The sequence below is a fragment of the Peromyscus eremicus genome, chromosome 6 (assembly GCF_949786415.1).
Source record: "Peromyscus eremicus chromosome 6, PerEre_H2_v1, whole genome shotgun sequence".
Lineage (NCBI taxonomy): Eukaryota > Metazoa > Chordata > Mammalia > Rodentia > Cricetidae > Peromyscus > Peromyscus eremicus.
In genome coordinates this window covers 32,911,726-32,932,962 of record NC_081421.1, presented here as the reverse complement: position 1 = coordinate 32,932,962, position 21,237 = coordinate 32,911,726, and the positions used below count along the sequence as shown (strand labels likewise).

The window sequence follows — 21,237 nt, the reverse complement described above, 5'->3', positions numbered from 1 at the left end:
GAGCAGGCTCAAAATAGAAGGCATTTGACAAGCCTTTGTGACATCAATGCATGTCATACACTAACAGGAATGCTCCCACCATGGTTACAGCAATAAGACTCAGGAAGGTTCTTGCTGCTTCCTAATAGTCTGCTCAGCTTCTAAATTATCTAATGACTTCATCACCAAGGTTTGGAGTTTTCCTCAGCCACTGCCTTGTTTCAACATGTTGGTGAGCCTCTCTTTGCTTCCAAACTCCATAAGGCAGAGATAGTACTGGTGTCTCTATATGTGATTAAGAGGTCGTTACACACACAGTGCATAGATCAGTGCTGGCCCGTCACAGTGAGAAGCCACTACATAGTTCTCTTATTGTTGTTATCATTGTTAGGATGATTTATAGTCCATTTCCAATGAGAGTCTTTAATAATTAATCAAAGTAAAAACTATAAATACCAAAGCTTAAAGGTTTGCAAGGCCAACAAGAGAGGCAGACTTGAGCACTTGAGAAAGTTCCTGACATGTATGCCTATTTCCTGTAAAGATTAAGGACAATAGCAGCCTCAGTAGATATTGTAAGGATGTGAGGTGATACACTCAAGGCATCCAGTCCATGGGCTGTAAGAAGTGTTAATGCTGTACATTAGAGTGCTTGTCCTTTTGTACCACTAACCTCACTTCTGTCCTCACTAATTCTGGGAAGTAAAACACAACCCTGACTTCACAATGGAAGGATGGGGCCATTGGTGGTAAAAAGAGGCCAGTGGGCATGGAGCAAAGTTGTACAGAGCTGGGCAGTGGTGGCACATGCCTTTAATCCCAGCACCCAGCACCTGGGGGGCAAGAGGCAGGTGGATCTCTGAGTTCAGGGCCAGACTGATCTACAGAGTGAGTTCCAGAATAGCCAGGGCTACACAGAGAAACTCTGTCTTAAAAGAAAGAAAAAAAGAAAGAAAGAAAGAAAGAAAGAAAGAAAGAAAGAAAGAAAGGAGGGAGGGAGGGAGGGAGGGAGGGAGGGAGGGAGGGAGGGAGGGGAAAGAAAACTTGAACATCCCCCTACACACATCAGAGACTAGACGCTAGGATGACATTCAACTCTCCTGAATGTCCTTTTGTCAGATGACCAAACGACTCAAAGCCTCTGCAATGGTCAACATCTACTGTCAACCTGACTGCTCTAGAATTCCCAGGAGATGTGTCTCTGCGCGTGTCTGTGTGTCTGTTTAACTAAGGAAGAGAGACTTACTCTGAATGTGGGTGGCCCCATCACATAAGCTGGAGTGCAGGACTCAATAAAAAGAAGTAATCAGGCCAAGCATCAGAATCCATCCCTCTTGGTTTCCTGACTACAGACACAATGTGGCCAGCCATCTCCTGCATCCCACAGCCATCCCTTCTCTTCCATCCTGGACTGTGTCCTCTCAAATCATGAACCAAAACAAGAGCTTTATTCCTTTAGTTGGTTTTTGCTTGGTATTTGGTCACAACAACAAGAAAAGGACTATGCATAGCCTCGTCAGTTTCCACTCAGTTCCACAGTCTCAGCTGTTTCTGTCTCTTCCGACTGAAATCATTCTAGCCACCTTCCACTCATCCATCACTCCTTTTTACACATTCACTGGCCCATTATACAGACAAATAATCCAAGGAAGCTACACTCAGCATGGCAACAACATCAGCGTAAATGTGCCTGTGCTGCAAATGTAATCACCTCACTCTCTGAAGACATGGGGCAAACAAAAAGAACAAAAAAAGCCTTTGTCTGGAAGGCGGGTGTCTTGGTTACTCTTCTCAAGATGAAAGGAAGACATTAAGGGAGAAAGAGTTCATTCTGGCTCCCAGTTTAGGCTCCAGTCCATCACGGAGGGGAGTCACGGTGTCAGGAGCTTCAGGCAGCCGCTCACATCGCCTCCACAGGTAAGAAGCAGACCATGATGAATGCTGGTGTGTGGCTTGCTCTCTCACCTTTATGCAGTCCAGAACCCCAATCCAGGGAATGTTTCTACCCACAGTGGGTGGTGTCCTCGCACCTTGATTAACGTAGATGATCAAGATGATCACAGGTGTGCTCAGAGTCCAGTTCTATGTGCACTGTATACATGTAGACAAACACTCCTAAGATTCTATCTTGCACCAAGTTGACAACTGAGATTAATCATCAGAGCAGGTAAATTACTTTTGTAGGAAATACTTCAGCACTCCAGGCTCAGTCTGAAAGGCATTTCTGTCCCAGACTCTAGGTGCTGTCAACACACAGGAAATAGTTGGAAAACAACATGACAGCGCTTGACTCGGTCACTCTCTCAATCTTAGCTTCCACTGACTTAAGAAGATAGCTTTGTCAGCTGTGACCACAAGACCTGCCTTCTGGAATGACCAGGCTCCCTTCTAGCATGGTGAACAGAGCATTGTGGCTTTGATTTGACTTCATCATCAGCCCCATGGCTATGACCAGTGAATGGCCACCAGATACATCTGCTGCTCAGTTCCATCAGTGGAGCCATGTAGGTTCTCTCTAACCCTCCAACTCTGCTCCTGCCATGGCTTTGACTTGATACCCCATTTGGTCATGCTTTCAAATGCCATCATCAAGTGACATAGATGGAACTTCCAAGACCTTCAATCAGTGGCTCCCTCTACCAGAGACTGCTAGTTCCCATGATGCCTGCACAGTGTGCAAGCAGATCTCCATTTTCCATTGGTTGTTTTTTTTTTAATCAATTAGTCATAAGCCTTCTTTCCCTACTTTATTGCTAGCCCATTCTCTCGCTTCCTGTGTTTTTCTTTTCTACTTCATGGTTACTTGAATGAACCAAAGAATTCATGAGTTCCTCTCATCCCTCCTCACTTTACATTCATGAATTGCATGTGCTTGAATACTCAAAACCCGGAGCACACAGCACACCACGAGAAGGAAAATGCTGCAGCAGACACAGTAGTGACACAATCAATGAGCTGTTTAATGATCTTTTTAAACATACTTGTTTCATTTCTTTTTAACATATGTTCATGGCACATGTTAACAGGGTTCGGTGTAAAATCTCAGCCATACATGTAGCACGCCCTCATTAAATCCATGTCTTCCACCACCCACCATGGCCCTTTCCAAGCTCTGGGAAATCACCACTCTACATTCAAGGTGATGTTTTTATAGGGTTTCCATAAGGGAGAGAACACGTGGTACATGTGTTTCTATATTTAGTCCATTTCATTAGCAAAACAGTCTCCAACCCCATCTACTTTCATCTTTCAAATATCTTGATGCTGGAGAGATGGTTCAAGGTTAAAAACATTTGTTACTCTTGCAGATGACCAAGATCCAGGTCTCAGCACCCACATGGTGGCGTTACAACCACCTATAACTCCAGCTACAGGGGATCTGATACCTTCTTCTGGCCTCCATGGGACCAGGAATGCAGGCAGTGTACATATGTACATGTGGACAAACACTTGTACACATAAAATAAAACTTTTACAAGCTACATATTCAGGCCTAAACTAGCCATCTCTTGTAACTGAGCAAGACTTCCAGTGGAGGGTCTGAAGCACCAACCCAGCCACAAAGCCTACAATTTGTCCTGCCTATAAGATGTGCTGTGGCAAAGATGGCACAGAGCTTGTGGGAGTGACCAACTGATGATTGGCACAGCTGGAGACCCATACCCTGAGAGGGAGATCCCTGCTGAGGTCAGGACCCAGAAGCAGGATACCCCAGAGACCTAGGATAGGACCAAACGTGAATAGGGAAAAAATTCAATGAAATGATTCTTAATGATATTCTGCTAGACTCATAGATTGGTGCCTAGCCCAGCTCTCATCAGAGAGGCTCTCCCCAGCAACTGATGGAAACAGATGTAGAGACTCACAACCAAACATTAGGCAGAGTTCAAGGAAGCCTTTGTAAGAGGGGGAAGAAGGATTGTAGAACCCTTGGGGTCCAGAGCACCACAAGAAAACCCACAGAATCAAATAAACTAGGTTCATATGGGCTCACAGAGACTGAACTGAGAACCAGGAAGCCTAGGATTTCCTAGGGACTGACCTAGGCCCTCTGCATATATGTTACAGTTGTGTAACTTGGTCTTTGTGTGAGACTCCTAACAGTGAGAGCAGGGATGTCTCTGATTTTGTTGCCTTCTTTTGGGACCCATTCCTTCTACTGCATTGCCTCATCCAGCCGTAATACAAGAGGGGTGCCTAGTCTCACTGCAACTTGATATGCTATGGCTGGATGACATCCATGGGCATCCACTTGCGAATGAAGAAAAACAGTAGAGGAGAAGTAGATGGCATGGGGGCGGGTAATAAAAAGAGGGGAGGGAGGAGAAACTTTGGTTGGGATGTAAAAACAAAATAAATAAATTAAATAAATAATAAATAAATAAAGATACATATACAGAATACATAAGAAACTCCAGAAAATCCCCAAATAGTTGAAAGAAAAAATGTTTTGAAAAGATACCTCTCTCCAAGAAGAAATAAAAATGATCAAAAAAAAGTCATGAAAAAAGTACTCCTTAGCCACTGGGGAAATGCAAATCGAAACTACAATGAGATATTATCTATCTGAATCAGAATGGAAATTATAAAAATAATGAAAGCAATGATTGGCAAGGATATGTAGAAAAAGGATTGTCCACAAATACTGCTAAACTGTAACTGAAATACAGGCTGGAGAGCAGCACGCAGGTTCCATAGGAAACTAACTCAGATTATCCTGTGAGTGAGCTCTCGTACTCCCAGGGAGACAACCAAAGCACACAGAGTCAACATGCCAAAGAGAAACTGACACACTCACACTTACTAAAACACACACACACACACACACACACACACACACACACACACACACATCAGTGGGTGAGTGGGGAAAACATGGCATATGGACACCACGGGCGTGAGCACCTTTTAGACATCAGCCTAACTTCCCCTGTGCTCTGCACAGCCTGAGGATAGGGTTGGCAGCAGTAGATTTGCTTTGTTTCATATTCTTTGTGTTGGTTTGTTTTTGTTTCTTTTGGAAGTTATAATCTAATTACAACATTTCTCCATTCCCTTTCCTCCCTCCAAACCTTCCCTGTTCTTCTTCTAATGTATGGCCTTTTGTTTTAATTGTTATGACATGCATATATGTATTTGTACATACATATGTATTTCTAAATATAATCTGTTGAGTCCATATGATGTTTCTTGTGTGTATGTTTTCAGGGCTGACCATTTGCACTGTACAACCAATCGGTGTGCTCTTCCCTGAGGAAACACCTCTCTGGTTCTCAGCTTCTCTCAGTTGCCTGGAGTTCTTTCTACATGGTTTGTTTGGCATGGGCATTGGTGTCTTCCTTGTTCAGCTCACGTTTGGGCAATCATGCTGGTGAGAGTTTAGGGGTGTATCTTCTGATGTCACTAGAAGAGACACTCTCACAGCAAAGTCCCTGTTCCTCCAGCTTTTACAGTCTTTCCGCCCCCTCTTCTACAATGCCCCCTGAGCCTTAGGTGTGGGAGTGTTTTGTAGATGCATCCACTGGGACTGGGCTCCACAGCTCTGCAGTTTATTGGTTGTGGTTTTCCATACTGGTCTGTGTTGCAGAAAGTCTTTAATGGGGTAAAGACTACACTTATCTGTGGGTATGAGGACAAATGTTTGTAGACTGTTGTCAGGGAGTATGCTGGTTTAGTAAAGCAACAGTTTTAGGTTCTTTGTCAATAACTTTGACTTTGCCAGCACTGGGTAGTTAGCTGGGTTTCTAGTACCAGGCACGGTTTCTGCCTTGTGGAGCAGGTTTTAAGTCCAGTTAGAGAGCTGTTCTTACTGCCTTACCGTGTACCGCTGGTTCCCCCGGAGGAGGATTATCTTGCCATGCGGGCCACTGAGGTGGTTCATTGACATCATAGCCAGGTAGGCCTTCTGGTTGCCTCACTCCTTCAGAAGCTTGCATGGTGCCTTCTGGTACCATGAAAGCTAGTTCCCAGGGAGGGAACACTCCTGTCAGTTCTAGCTCAGAGGTCTCTGGACCCTGCTTCTGAAGGGTGTGGTGTCTTCAGCAATGGGACTTACATTCACCTTTGAGAAGTAATCAAGGATTACCATAGGGTATATGTTTTGGGAGTCTCTTAGACAGTCCTGGCCAACAACTCAAAGGCCATTTTTATAATAACCATGGAATTTTAACTTGAAGTCTATCATAAAAGAAACTTTCCTGTATAACTAAGACTCTTTCTCATAAGTAGTATCTCCACTAATTACCCATAAACATAGCTACCTTTGCTTGAGTGTACCTCAGGAAATCTTCACCTAGGTTTTCATGTATCTCCAAGATGAGAGGCAAGCCAAGAGTAAAGACATTTTAGAGAGTGAGGCAGAGGTGCATTGTACAGCTCTATGGTATTACTGTGCAGCAGAACGTAGAGGGAACGGTGCCTCCTGGAGCTGTACAGTGTACAACCTCAACTACGAAGGTGAAACTCTGGTGTCCAATGAGAGCTTCCCAGTTTGGAGAGGATGCCTTCCCTGTGCTCTCCAGGGAGTGCTGAGCCTTGCCTTCTAGGTCTGTAATAAAGACACTAACCCCAATCCTGAGTGCCATGCAAACACTGTGCCAGCTGAGTCAAAGCTCCAGCCTAGGATTTAGGATTTCAACATAGGAGGTTAGGGGGAGACACATTCAATTTACAGCTCACTTGCCTGGTCTGTCCCAGCTGACGCCTGTTGTTCTGGAAGTCACTAATAAGGCAGTCTTTCACTCACAGAAGTACCCCAGACTTGTAGAGTTGCCTCCACCCCCTTCATCAATCAATACACGGAAGTGGGGCTTCCTTGTATTCTCTTTGGTGTCTAAGACCTTTCATTTGTTTGTTTGTTTGGGTGTTTGTTTGTTTGTTTGTTTGTTTTTGAGACAGGGTAGCCTGGATAATTTTGCCTTGAGAAGTCATGAGTTAAGTGAAAATCTTGGCCTCAGGCAAGGGCTACCTTCCTACAACTTAGTGGTCAGACAGGCCCCAGAGACACCTTAAACAACACAGGCTATTCTCATTGCTTAGTTGCCCACTCTAACTAGATAAGACTATATTACCGAAGACACCGCTCACTTTGGATGCAGGACAGAGAGAAGGTAATCTGGATAGCTTCCCTAGTACCAGAAGGTATTATGCATACATCAGTGGAATCACTCAGTTTTGGACCTTGGAGGTTACAATACCAACCTGTCTGGCAAGAGGTGTCCACTAGTGCAGTAATGGCCTGATAGTTATGGGAGTAACCAACTGCTTTCTGACTGGATGAGTCTTGCTCCACAGGAGGGATGTTCTGCCTGATACTGCAAACTTGAGCAAAAGTCCATGACTGAGGAGGTGATAAGTCCTAGGAGGCATCAATTCACCTTCCAAATATTTATGTTTATGTTCATAGATTGGTGTTGCTGTCAACTTTGGTCAAGGAAGCTTCTTTTTGCATAAGGGTTAAGTGCTAAGTATAAGTAACCCCGAGTGCTCAGCTGTGGATGGGTCATCTGTATCAACCTCCCCCGACCCTTACCCAAGACTCTGGGAACATGGAGGAAGAGTGCAAACTGGTAGACGAGGAGATATGTGAAAGGCTGACTTCTGGACTCACCATGCACGTTGCACACATCAGCTCACATCAGTTGTGGTTAACTGAACGAGATCAAGTCAGTGAGTATCCCAGCAACACTGGAGGAAGGAGCTGTCAGCAGCTGACAGTTGCTGAAGGAGGGAAAAGTCATTCTCCTTCGGAACGCGGCCGTCGGGAGGTTGCTCAGGTCCCATCAGATAGCTCAGACATGCGTACATTTGAGCAGGATGAACTGGACTCGGGTGGTTACTGAAGACAAAAAATAAAAGGACATGAAGTTGAGAGGGAGCCTGGGTGGAGGCCACTAAGGAAAGTTGGAGAAAGGTAATGATGGATAGATGTCCTCAAAGTACACTGTGTAAATTGTATAAATTATAACATTTTCAAAAAGACTAAAATAGTGTATGTATTTAAAGTAGAAAGGTGTTGAGGGAAAAAACAAGGTGTATCTGAGAGCACGGGCGTGGACTTCTCAAGGGAAGTCATGTATTGTTTAAAAGGTTTGTAAACATAAGAGTTAGGTAAAAGGAGATGCTTGGGATAAGAATAAGACATCCCTGAGTGTGGGTGCATACGCCTCAAGGAAGAGCCACAGTGATGTGCTTTGGCACTAGCCACGTAGACTGTTTTTTGGTGGCTCTTGTTGCATCTCCAAAGGTCACTAAGACACTGTTGTTTCCTTTGCTCTCTGTAGTAAGTGGAATTCAGAGTGGCTTTTCTGGGGACTTGAGTGGGAGTACAATGATAAGGGGAAACAGAGCCACGGGTTGCATGGGGGACCTTTCCCTTTTTACCGTAAGTGGGGTTTCTGGTAAAATTTGTACAAAATTGTCAGGTTATAGCTAAGAAAGGAGACAGGCCTTAGGTAAATGTTCAACCTCCTGGAATTCTCACTCCTCAGCTATTATGAGGCTTTAACCAGACAGGGTAAGGGACTTCTTTCCCTTCCTTAGTTTGTGGAATTTTCCCTGTCTTCGTATCCTGTCTCAAAAGGAGGTGAGATGTGCTCCAGAATGTGGTTGAGGGGAAGATCTGCTTTTGAAGGAGCTGTGGTCACCAATTCAACAACAGCAACAGAACAGCTTCTCAGGCACCGGCCGTTCATTCTCCTCTCCAGGAACCGTGTGCTGAGGACCAACTGTGGGGCACACTGTTCCAGGGAGTTCAGAGAGACACTGAAATCACTGTCTTCTTAAGTACGTTCTAGTTGGAGAGATGGATTCCAACCAAGGTCAACAATAAATATTTAAGGTGCTGACAGTCAGTGCTAAAGAGAAAAGGTGAACAGAGAGAAGCGGACAAGAAGAAGCGAGGGAATTTGAGTTGGGGTTCCCAGGACGTAGAAAGAGTGACTTAGGGGTCCAGAGAAGAGCACTTTCAAAGCTGGGCCACATCAAGAGCCAAGGTTCTGGGATAGGTCTTTGACCAGCTCAGACAGTCATAGAATTGTCAGGGGTGGTACAGCAGAGGAAGACCAGGGAAACGGCTTGTAAAGTGCTTGCTGCATGAGGACATGAGTTCAATCCCCAGCATCCGTATAAAGGCTGAGTGTGGTGGTGCGTGCCTATAACCGCGGTGCTGGAAAGGCAGAGAAAGGAGGACCACTAGGAGCTTCTGGCCGGCCAGCCTAGCTAGTCAGTGAGCTTGGCCATCAGTGAGAGACTCTTTCTCACAAGTAAAACGTGAAGAGTCTTTGCAGTAGAGATCAGAGAGCTGATGGAAATGTTCACAGTATGGTAGTGAGAGGAGGCAGAATTTGGGAGCTTTTAGTGCTCAGGCTGAGAGTGTGCTGACAGAGCCAGTGTGGGGTGAGAGAAAAAGAGGAGGCATGAGGGTAAGATGATCGCTGTTGAGAGGAAGCCTAGAGGAGGAGGAAGAGTAGAGGGGCGGAGCAGGAGAAGACTGGCAAGAAAAGCCCATGAACATCAGGCAGCTGAGCATGTGCTCATGGGAAAATTCAGGGAGTGGCCATCATGAGGCCATCACAAAATGGAGCTCAGATGTAAAGAGAGAAGCCAATCTGACAGGGAAGAGAGAAGGGGCTTGCAAAGCATAAAGGTCCTGCCATGGGTATTTGAGGACAGTCTTCAGTAGCATGAGCCAGGCTGGGCTGCATGGTGAGCCCTGCCTCTCACTTACCACAAGCCTCCCTGAGGCTCAGCACACCACCAGGGAACCATAAACACTCTGAGCTGGCTACAATGCCTGTCATGCAGACACACAGTTTAACTTCTTGCCACCTGAAACCCCTCTGTTTCAAGTCTTGGAATTCAAAACAATTGCTGGCAAAATCAGTCAAGTGCAATGACATTTGTATAAACCCCGGAGCCCAGAGCATTAATGTGTAAAATAGTTAGATCTAATCAGTCTCTGGGGGCTTAACAGCTGCTGCAGCCTGACCGTTGGCTATTTGTTATCAGCTCTTCACCTGGGCTGGCTAAGTAACTAACGATCGGGTTTCTAGAAGCTTGCTAATTTTAACTATGTATATGGTCACATGCATCCTGAAATAGTGCAGTATAGAAACATTCATAGAAGTGGCACAGTATAGAAATAATATAATGTGAGTAGCATGGTATGGAAATATTCAAGGAACTAACATAACTGAGAAACAGTGAGTATAGTACAGAAAGACTCATGGGAATAGCACAGACTAATAGTATAGAAATAATAAACTATTGAATAATACAATATGGGAATATACAGAGTGTAGAAATATTCATAGAAACAGCACTGGGGATATGGCCCACTTACTAAAGTATTTGACACACAAGCATGGGGACCTAAGTTTAGCTCCCCAGTATCCATGTTTAAGGGGAAAAAAGCTAGGCATTGTGCAACATGCTTAATTGCCAACACCAGTGGAAGAGACAGAGAACTCTGGAGCCCACTGGCCAGCTGGCCTGACAGTCAGTGAGCCCCAAGTCTAGTGAATAACTGGCCCCAAGTAAGGTGGAAAGTGACATTGACCTCTGGCCTCCACACACATGAGCACACACAAACATACACACATGCACACACCACACACAAGTATTATTCGTAGAAATACAGTATAGAATTTTCATAGAAATAGTATAGTATAGACATATACATACATACATCTTTATGTGGATATGTCTTAACTGATGGTTGTAAAATATTCCAAACTAGACATAGCAGACTAGGTCATGAGAAGAAGAGATTCAAAGCAAGTATCATCTGGAGAGCAAAGAATGGAGTCTGAATGCAGAAACGGCCAGTTCACAGCTAAGAGACCTGAGCACTCTGTGTACGAAGTGTGTGTAAAGGGTGCGTCTAGACAACACACAGTCTCTGGGAAGACATAAGGGGGAAACAGAGGCAGCAGCCACAGAGAAAATAAAGGTGAGAAGCCTTTTAGTCTGTTTCAGGGTATTTTTTCTGATCAGTTTTTAATTTATTGCCACTTCTCTACATATGATGTTACAAATTGATATACTGGATTTATAATGTAACTCATGACCCATGGAGGGAAAACGTAGAAACACCTGAACTTCCTAAATTTTCTATTACACTGAAGAAAAATGCACTTAGAAACCACATGGAGTCTAAATGTTGATAGAGTGATTCAGACACAGTGAAAAGACTGAGACTTCTCTCTGAGGACAGGCGTCTCTCAGCCACAACACTAACCGTGCACTCACACCCATGGGGTGACTCTGCAGCACAGTAATCATTCATGATGCTGAGATCCAAGTAAACCCCCTTCTCCCTGGAGCTATGCCCCAGTTCCCAGAAGGCCCCAGGAGGGATCCGCATAAACACTGTGACCGTTATTTGTCATCACTATGAGCCAGGCGGCAGCAGCTGGCCTGTTTGCATGGTATGCAAATGGCGCTTCATCGGGGAAGAAAGGCCCACAGCTCTGCTGCTTGCAGAGCAAACATGAACTGCTATGGGAAGGAAGCCAGCAGAGAAACAGACAGAAGGGAGTGGGCAGTGGAGCAGGTCAAGAAACATCTTCCACAGAAGCAACACGCAATGGCAGAAAATGGTGATAAGGCTCGGCCCAGCTTTCTCAGGCTGGACAAATAATACAGGGGTGGGAATCGGGTGGGAGCCTGGTGGGAACCCGTGGAGCCCGGTGGGAGCCGGGTGAGAGCCGAGTGGGAGCCTATCCATCTCCTTTCTCTCCACTCAACTTCTTCCAGAAGGATCTGTGAAACATTTCAGATGTGCAGTCACCCAGGGCTACAGAGGGTCGAGTTTTACTGAGAGCAAAGGACCTGGGGTGAAAAAAAGAATGATGAGAGAAAAAGAAAAAACAGAAGACAGGAAGGAAAGGAGGGAAGATCTGAAGTGAGTCAGACCTGGAGTGGCCTGGGTTCCATCCTCAGCATCTTGGTTTCCTTGTCTGTAGTGGCCACGGTGGGTTCCGGGCTAGAGTAAATGCGTCCTCCTGGATGCTTTCCAGGACCTGGCGGGAAAAGTCGTTGTGAGAGCTAAGAGTCCAGCTCCTCTGGTTCTCCAAACCCCAGCGCAGCAGCCCACAGTAGGAAGACCCACAAAGAAGCCACCTGCCTGTCACAGGCTCTGCGATTCGGCGAGGAATATCTCTGACGATGCAATTCCTCTTTCAACACATAATGAGCAGTGATTAAAATCTCTTTAAAATACCGGAGCTTAGCGAAGCCTGATGGAAGGTTCTGGGCCTCAGTGCACGTGCTGCTCCCATGCCCGCATGCACGTAGTATGGGAAACGGTGCCCTGGCTGAGCATCTGAGAGCCTGGTGACTCCTCCTGAGTCTCTCTCTCTCCACTCAGGAGCAAATCTCTGAATTACAGCCTTCACTCCGTATCTGTCTCTGATTTTCTTTTTAATAGTCCTAAATAATGTGCTGTTTAGTTAGGCTTGTCAGTTTTTATAATTTAATTTAAAAGAGTCAGGCTGAAGAAGCTGTTAAATGACCCTTTTCTTTAAAAACTGCTTGTGAATCCCCCTCCTTTTCAGCTACATGCTTGTTTGAATTTCTACTGTGTCTTAGTTTGTAAATTTATATTTTTATTTGTTGTTCCCTTTCCTATATTCACCTAATTTTGTTTATGCATTTTCCTTAAGTGGACACTTTTTTCTTAGTTTTCTTTTTTCCCCCTTTCTCCAATGTTTTTCTCCTTTTTCTCTTCCTCTCCTTTTAACAATATTTTGGCTTTCTTATTGTTTTTTAAAAATACTCATGTTTTTATTTTTTAATTCCCCTTCTTAAAATTGACGAATTTTGGTTTTGAACTTTTTTGTCAGTAAGAAAGTTTCCCTGCTTTACCCTTTGTTCCTTTTTCTAACCTTTGTTCTTTGTTCCTTCCCACATAACACTTCCCTAATCTTTTTTTCCTTTTCCTTCAAGTTATTAAACGTAGTGTCTGCTTCTATTTCCCACGTCACCCCACCTCTTTCCCATGTTTCACTCATTTACTATTTCTATTCTTACCCAATTTTGTTTTTTATTTCAAAGCACATTCTACAGTAGTTTTAGCATCTTCAATTTAATAAACACTGACGATGTGTTGGTGGCTATAACTGGTTTCAAGTGTACTTCTTGCACTGTTTGGTGGGTTTCCTCCTGTCTGAGTGGCACCAGGGATTGAGCCTTTAAAGCAGACTACTCAATAAGAAGCCCCCACGCCACCACCACAAGCTGGAAAAGGTATCTGTGGTGGTATTGTGTTCCTCAAAATGTTGTGCACCCTTAATAAACTTATCTGGGGTCAGAGACAGAACAGCCACTAGATACAGAGGCTAGAAAGTGGTGGCACTCACGCCTTTAATCCTGTCATTTGGGAGGCAGAGATCCATCCAGATCTCTGTGAGTTTAAAGCCACACTGGAAGCAGCCAGGCATGGTGACTCACGCCTTTAATCCTAAGAAGTGAGCCTTTAATCCCAGGAAGTGAGATCAGAAAGGAGAAAGGTATATAAGGCACAAAAACCAGGAACTAGGCTGGTTAAGTTTTTAGGCTTTTGAGCAACAGTTTAGCTGAGATTCATTCCGCATGAGGACTCAGAGGCTTCCAGTCTGAGGAAACAGGATCAGCTGAAGAATTGGCGAGGTGAGGTGGCTGTGGCTTGTTCTGCTTCTCTGATCTTCCAGCTTTAACCCAATACCTGGCTCCAGGTTTTGTCTTGTTAATAAGACTCTTTAAGAGTCATGCTACAGATATCTAAGTGAAATGTGCAAATCACAACACAGAAATGTGAGAAGCATGAAAAAAATAAGCCAATGGCAGGGCTCCTCAACAATTGAATTCAAAGACATTGAAACAGATAAGATGCCAGATGAAGATTTTTAAAGTTTCAGGCAAAAATGATCAGTGAATGAACCTTGCTTGCCAATGCCATCTCCACACTGTCTGAGAAGCTCCTGGGCCAGCCCAGCCTGAGGCAGGCTAGAGACTCATGTTAGACTCACAACCAAGGAAAGATGTCTCCATGTCCAGGTCACATCACAAAAACAGAACTGAAAGACCAAGATGGCATGCACCCCTACACAAGTGGCTGGTCCCAAGGAAATGTTCTCCAATGAGAATAGCCTGGATAGACCCAGGACACAGAACTTAAATGATCACCATAAACATGATCTAACCATTCATGAAGTTTAAAGAGTACATGAATCATATCAATGAAATTAATGAGGATAGAAATAAACTCTAGTGCAGTTCGGGAAAACACAAATACATGACTAAATGAAATGACAAAGATAATTCAAGATTTGAAAACCGAATTTAATAAGGAGATAAAAATACTGAAGAAAGCTCAAGCTGAAACAGAGATGGAATTGAAAAATTCAACCTAACTGGGAAACTCTCCAGAACAGAGAAAAGCCAAACTGATAAAATGGATCAGTAAAAAGTAGAATACCAGGACTTGAAGGTAAAGTAAAGGAATTAGACTACTCAAACAAAAACCATTTAAAAATGTGAAGGAACACATAGAAACCTCAAGAAACTATGAAATACCAAACCTTTGAACTACAGACATAGAAGGAGAAAAATCCCAGGTCAATGGCTGAGACCAGATCTTTAACAAGATCATAAAAAAAGTCCCCAAATTAAGGAAAGACATATCCATATAGATACAAGAAGCAACAGAACACCAAATAGACAAGACCAGGAAGGGAATTCCTCACAGCACATTATAGTTAAAGCATTAAACATACGGAACAAATAGAAGATACTCAAAGAAGCAAGAGAAAAACCTAAAGCCACATGTAAAGGAAAACCCTTCCAAATAACAGCTGATTTCTCAATGAAAACTTGAAAAGCCAGAAGAGCCTGAAGCAATGCACTTCAAGTTCTAAAAGACCACAGATGCCACCCCAGACTACTTTACCCAGCAAAACTACCTGCCATGATTGAAGGAGAAAGGAAAGCATTCCATGATAAAAACAGGCTAAAAGAATTCATGGTCACCAAATCAGCCCTACAGAGAGTACCAGAAATGATGCTTTGGACTGAAGAAACACAGCCAAGAGACTGAAGGAAGAAAATGAAAGAAGCTATAACTATAGAAACACAAAATAGGACAAGAACACAGGCAGCAGCAAAGTGACAGCAAGCAACATGCATCTTTCAAACAATAACTTCAAATATCGATAGTGTCAACTCCCAGTCAAAAGACCCTGGTGAGTTTAATGAATTGAGAAACAAAATTCATCTTGGGTTGGACAGATGACTCAGCTATTAAACGCTATGATCAAACCAAAGATAAACAAAATAGTTTTTTTTGTTTGTTGGTTTTTTTTTAGTTGTAGCTGAAAGTTTTCCTGTGTCCCACCTGGGCCACAGCCGCTCAGACCCAAGTAAACACACAGAGGCGCATACTAATTAAAACTGCTTGGCCATTAGCTCAGGCTAACTACTGACTAGCTCTTACACTTAAACTCAGCCCATTTCTGTTAATCTATATGTCACTTTACCTGTGTGCTATTAGATGCTGGTCCTTGGACAGTGGGCCAACTCAGCCTTCCTCTTCCCAGAATTCTCCTTGTCTGCTTATCCCACCTATACTTCCTGCCTGGCTACTGGCCAACCAGGGTTTTATTAAACCAGTGTACAAAAGCATTATCCCACAGCATTTAGTATACATGGAAACTCTTCTTAGCTTCAAGAATAGGTGTAACCTAAGAGTGAAGGGAAGGAAAAAGTACCCCAAGCAAATGGGACTATTGAACAAGCAGGCATCACTGCCCTAGTAGTTGACAAAATTGACTTCAAATTAAAATTAATCAGAAGAGATAAAGAAGGAACTGCATCCTGGTCAATGGAAGAATTAACCTTGACAACATTACAATACTAAGTGCATATCAAACATTGGCATACCCAATTTGATAAAAAGCATGCTACTAGATGTCAAGACAAAGATCAACTCCAAATCAAAGAGAGTGGGCATTTTCAACACCTCAGTTTCTCCCATAGATGGTTTATCTGAACAAAAGCAAACAGAACAACATCAGAATTAAATGGCATCATACATCAAATGCACCTAACATATCTACCAAATATTTCACCCAGCACTAAAGGATATACATTCTTCTCAGCACTTTGTGGAAGCCTCTCTAAAATAGACCACACACTGGAACATAAAACAAATCTTAACAAATTCAGGAAGATTGAAATAACTCTTAATTGACCATAGTGCAATAAAACCTAAAATCAGCAGCAAAGAATCTCTAGTAAGAACATAAATTCATGGAGATTGAACAACATATTACTGAATGATGAACAAGTTAACGAAGAAATCAAGAAATTTTTAAATTCCTAAAATTAAATGAAAATGAAAACACAACAAAGTAAAACTTCTGAGACACATTAAAAGCCATCCTAAGAGAGAAATGTATAGCTCAAGCAACTACATTATAAAAATCAGAAAGCACAAATGAATGACTTAATGAAGCAACTCAAGAATTTGGGAAAATAAGAACAAACCAAACCCAAAAGCAGTAGACAGGAAGGAATAACAAAAAACAGAGCAGAGATAAATGAAATAGAAACAAAGAAAATAGTACAAAGAATCAATAAATCTAAGAGTGGGTTCTTTGAAAAGACAAACAAGATTGACAGACCCATGGCCCAGTTAACCTTTTCAAAGAAAGAGGAGACCCAAATTAATAAAAATATAGATGAACAGAGAACATTGCAATAGACAACAAAGAAATTCAGAATATTATAAGGGAAAACATATACTTCATTAATTTAGAAAATCTGAAAAAACCTCCAAAGTTTTAGATTCATTCAAACTACGGAAGTTAAACCAAGAAGAAATTAGCAACTTAAATGAGTCCATAACTAATAAAGAGTTCAAAATGGTGATTAAAAAGCCTTCTGACTGAGAAGAAACTAGGTCAAGGTGGATAGCAGAATTCTACCAGACTTCCAAAGAAGAACTATAACCAATACTTTCTAAATTATTCAAAAAAATAAAAAAATACAAAGAGCTCTCCCAAAGTTCTTATATGAACCCAGTATTACTCCAACTGACATTAAAGCCAGCTACAGATACAGTAATAACAGTAACTACCACAGGCCAATATCCCCGATGAACACAGATGCAAAAGTTCTCATCAAGAGACTTGTAAATACAATACAACCATATATCAAAAAGACAGCCACCACAATCAAGTTGGTTTTATCCCAGAGATGAAGGGATGATTCAACATATGTTAGTAAATCATATCTATGGATTTAAAGGCAAAATTCACATGATCATCTCAGTAAATGCAGAATCCATCATGCTTTTATGATAAAAGTCCTAAAAAGAATAGGACTGTAGAGAACATACCTCAACACAATAAGGGTTATATACGCCAAACCCAAGGGCAACATGGAGAAAATGGAGAAAAACTCAAAGAAATTCCATTAAAATCAGTAATGAGACAGGGTAGCCCACTATCCCTACACGGTTTCAGTATATCTCATGAAGCACTTGGCTAGAGCAATAAGATAGAGAGAAAACGAGCTTACAGGGACACAGTAAGAAGTCAAATTAGCCTTTTTTACAGATGATATAACACTATACATAAGAAATCTCAAAAATTCCACCAGAAAATCTCTAGAAATAATACTTTCAGCAAAATAACAAAATCAATTCGCAATATCAGTATTCTTTTACATACTAATAACAAGCATGCTAAAACAATAGAAACCATCAAAATACTCCCACTCATAGTAGCCTCCCAAAAAAATCTGGGTGAAAACCTAACCAAGTAGACAAAAGATCACTATGGTGAAAACTTTAAGCCTCTGAAGAGAGAGATTGGGAAGGTGGGCAGACCTCCCAGGCTCATGAATTAGTCAAAGTAACAATGTGAAGATGACTGAGGTGGTTTGAATAGGAATGGCCCCCATAGGCTCATAGATTTGAATGTCTGGTCTTTAGGGAATGGCGCTGCTTGACAGGGGTTAGGACATGTGGCCTTGTTAGAGTAGGTGTGGTCTTCTTGGAGGAAGTGTATCACTGGGAGTGGGCTTTGAAGTTTCAAATGTTCAAGCCACTCCCAGTTTCTCTCTCTCTCTCTCTCTCTCTCTCTCTCTCTCTCTCTCTCTCTCTCTCTCTCTCTCTCTCTCTCTCTCCCTCTTTCTCTCTCTCTCTCCCCTTCCTGATGTCTACAGATCTGGATGTAGAACTCTCAGCCACCTCTCCAGCACCATGTCTGCCTGTGAGCTACCCTGCTTCCTGACATGATGATAATGGACTAAACCCTTAAGCCAGCCCCAATTAAATGGTTTCCTTTATAAGAGTTACTATGGTCATGGTATCTATTCACAGCAAGTGAACACTGACTAAGACAATGACCACCATCTAAAGCAGTTTACAGATTCAATATATTCCAATCTCAATCCCACAACAATCTTTGTAAGAATAGAAAAAAATACTGAAATTCATGTGGAATCATCAAAAAAAAAAACCCAAAAAAACAAAAACAAAAACACAGATATCCAAAGCAATCCTGAGCAAAAGGAACAGTCCTGGAAGAACTACCATACCAAACTTCAAGCTGTCTTACAAAGCTATAGTAATAAGAACTGCATGGTACTATCACAAAAATAGACATGTAGATCGATGGGACAAATGAGAAGAACCAAACAGCCATCTCATACTTGACAAAGATTCCAAAAATCATATGCTGGAAGAAAGACAGCATCATTGACAAATGGTGCTGGGAAACGTGGCTGTCCACATGTGGAAAAAGGAAGTGAGGATTGAATCTATCACCTTGCTCAAAAATCAAGTGCAGATGGACCAAAGGCCTCAGTGGAAAGCCTGAAATGCTGAACTGAGAAGAAGAAGAAAAGATAGGTGGGATGCTACATGATATGGGTATAAAGGGCTTTCTCAGTAGGACTCCATTTGCTCAGGAATTAAGCACAATTAGTAAGTGGGATTTCATAAAATTAAAAGGCTTCTGCATAGCTTTGGAAACAATCAGTGATGTGAAGGGGAACCCACAAAGCATACATCTGACAGAGGATTAGTATCTAGAATAGAGAGAGAATTCAACAAAGAGTCAAGAAAATACATGGCTCAATCTAAAAATGGTTATGGATCCAAACACAATTCTCCAAAGAAGAAATAAAATGACTGAGAAATATCTTTAAAGGTGATCAACATCTTTAGCAACTGAGGAAATGTAAATTTAAAAAGAAACTTGAATTCTATCTTCCTCCAGTCAGAAGTGCTAAGATGCAGTAAACAACTGAGGACAAACGCTGACTGGAATAGGGTAAAGGAGAACCCTCGTTCACTATTGGTGCAGTATAGACACTCTGGAAATCATTGTGGAGAATTCTCAAAAAGCTAAAAGTAAACCCACCATATGACTCACATATACCATTTCTTAGCATATGCCCAAGGGCCTGCCATCCTAGTCCAGACAGAGGAGATGGAAAAATAGATATAATCAAAGAGGCTTCTTTGCCAAGTGATAGTACCAGGCATGCACCTTAAATCTAATCAGAAAGCAGTTGATTACCCCATAACAATCATGTCACTGTTGTATCTATTGGCATATCTTGCCATGCTGATCATTATTATAGTTCATGAGGTTCACAGCTAGATTAGACTATTGATGACTTTTTTCCCCCAACAGACTCCAGAGCACCTTCCACTACCATGACATCTAGGCAGCAGGGAGCAGACTTCCTGGTCAGTACCAACTTGATTTCTCCGTGTCACGTGACAAATGTCTATGATGTCTTCAGCAATAAGGTCTTAGTACCAAGTTCTTGCGACCAATCGAGCAATGGCATTAACCTCTATTGTTTTGTGGGTGTCCTCCAGTACACCCCTGACCAACAACTGCAGAGGGGTACCCACACCTGGGTCTGGTACTTTTATATAATATAAAAATAGATCATGTAATTCCGTGTGTGTGCTCACGTGCATGCATGTGTAAAGCTTATAAAATGGTGTTTTATAATCTCCAACATTAGTTATCCTCTCCCCAACTTAAGCCTCTCTCACAGTTTTATCAATCTTCACTTGCATACTTTGAGGATATATATTAAATACACCCAAGTTCAGAACTAGTCTACTTCCTGAATCTTCAGAGAGTTTGACATAAATACCATCCACAGCTTGAGGTCCCCTTTTCGGTGGTCTTCAAGTCCACTTCTCTCAACACCACTTTCCAAGCTCCTATTGGCCAAAGATTGTGGGGACTTTCGTTTCAATCATTTCATTTTAACTTGTCAATATCTCTGTGCTGGACAGGTAGGTCCTCCTAAGTTGGGCATTTTAAAAAATCCAATCTTTAGAATAACATACTTAGTTCCCACTACTGATATACTTGGATTGATTTCTGCCATGTTATCTGTTTTTTGTCTTGCTTTATTAAACATCTTATTTTTAATGTGTTTATTTTCTGTGTATGCATATTTTGCCTACATGCATGTATGTATATGTACCATGTGTGTGTCTGGTACACAAGAAAGCCAGGAGAGTGGGTCAGATCTCCTGGAACTGGAATTACAGATGATTGTAAACCACTGTATGGATGCTGGGAACCAACCCTGGTCCTCTGCAAGAGCAGCCAGTGCTCTTAACTGGTGAGTCATCTCTCCAGCCCCACGTCTTTTTATTTTTAACTTTTTCAAGTTTAGCTATTTTTCTCTTTCCACTACTACTTTGGATTTTACACACTTTATTTCTGTTTCTTTCAGAAATCATCCTCGCAAAGTGAACCTGCATTGTTACTTTTCTGAAGCCTGTGGCTGGCAACTCCATCCTCTGGCAAATCATCCATCTGAAATGATAACAATGGAAACCTTATAGTCCTGTCTTCAGTAAACACTCCCAACTGCCATGTTTTTATTGACCTATATTTTACTTCTACTCTGTGAGCTCATGATTTTTATAATTTATCATGCAGTTAATCTTTGCTTATACTCACTTATTGTTTGCCACTTATTAAAAATTCTTTTTATTAGGCCAGCAAGATGGCCTGGTGGGGAAAAGTGTTCAAGGTTTAAGCCAATGGCCTGAGTATGATTCCTGGAACCTGTGTAAATGTGGAAGAAGTGAATTGAGTTCACAAAGCTGTTCTCTGTCTTCATACACATGCCAACAGCATACACATACGACAAACATATTTAAAAAAATTTTTTTCTATTACAGCTCAAATTTCTCACATGAGATTGCTTTCTTCCTGCCTGAGGTATAAT

The 21,237-nt window shown here is 42.2% G+C and overlaps 1 long non-coding RNA gene across 2 annotated transcripts; it reads left to right on the top strand.

The window, feature by feature from the left end:
- The first annotated feature begins 72 nt into the window (after positions 1-72).
- LOC131913020 (uncharacterized) lies at positions 73-20,779 on the top strand. 2 transcript variants are annotated; one of them, XR_009379794.1, is made up of 5 exons: positions 73-211; positions 7,385-7,647; positions 8,561-8,763; positions 10,718-10,930; positions 19,665-20,779. It is a non-coding gene; the product is annotated as an uncharacterized LOC131913020 (long non-coding RNA). The 2 variants fall into 2 exon arrangements; XR_009379793.1 differs by lacking the exon at positions 8,561-8,763 and having other exon boundaries at positions 19,665-20,778.
- Positions 20,780-21,237: the final 458 nt, after the last annotated feature.